The following is a 286-nucleotide window of genomic DNA, read 5'->3' on the forward strand; positions in this document are numbered from 1 at the left end:
ATATTGTTACTTGGCCTCCTATTTGCAAACTCAACACCTGCAACACAGTATCCTACAACTAGCATCCTCGAACGATCCAAGTCCGTGTTTTGAACAAGCTCTACCGACCTTTAATCAAGCATGTGGTTCAAATGGCTCCAACTTCAGTATCAACGACGCTGCCCCCCATTTCATGAAGTCCCTGGCAGCAAAATACTATGATGTTGTTTAGGAAAATTTACCCTCATGCTTTGATCTAACTGACAGAGAATCTGTTTTGTGGAAACCCAACAGGGAGAAACACGCT

This window comes from Papaver somniferum, chromosome 4, assembly GCF_003573695.1.
Source record: "Papaver somniferum cultivar HN1 chromosome 4, ASM357369v1, whole genome shotgun sequence".
In the NCBI taxonomy this organism is placed as follows: domain Eukaryota; kingdom Viridiplantae; phylum Streptophyta; class Magnoliopsida; order Ranunculales; family Papaveraceae; genus Papaver; species Papaver somniferum.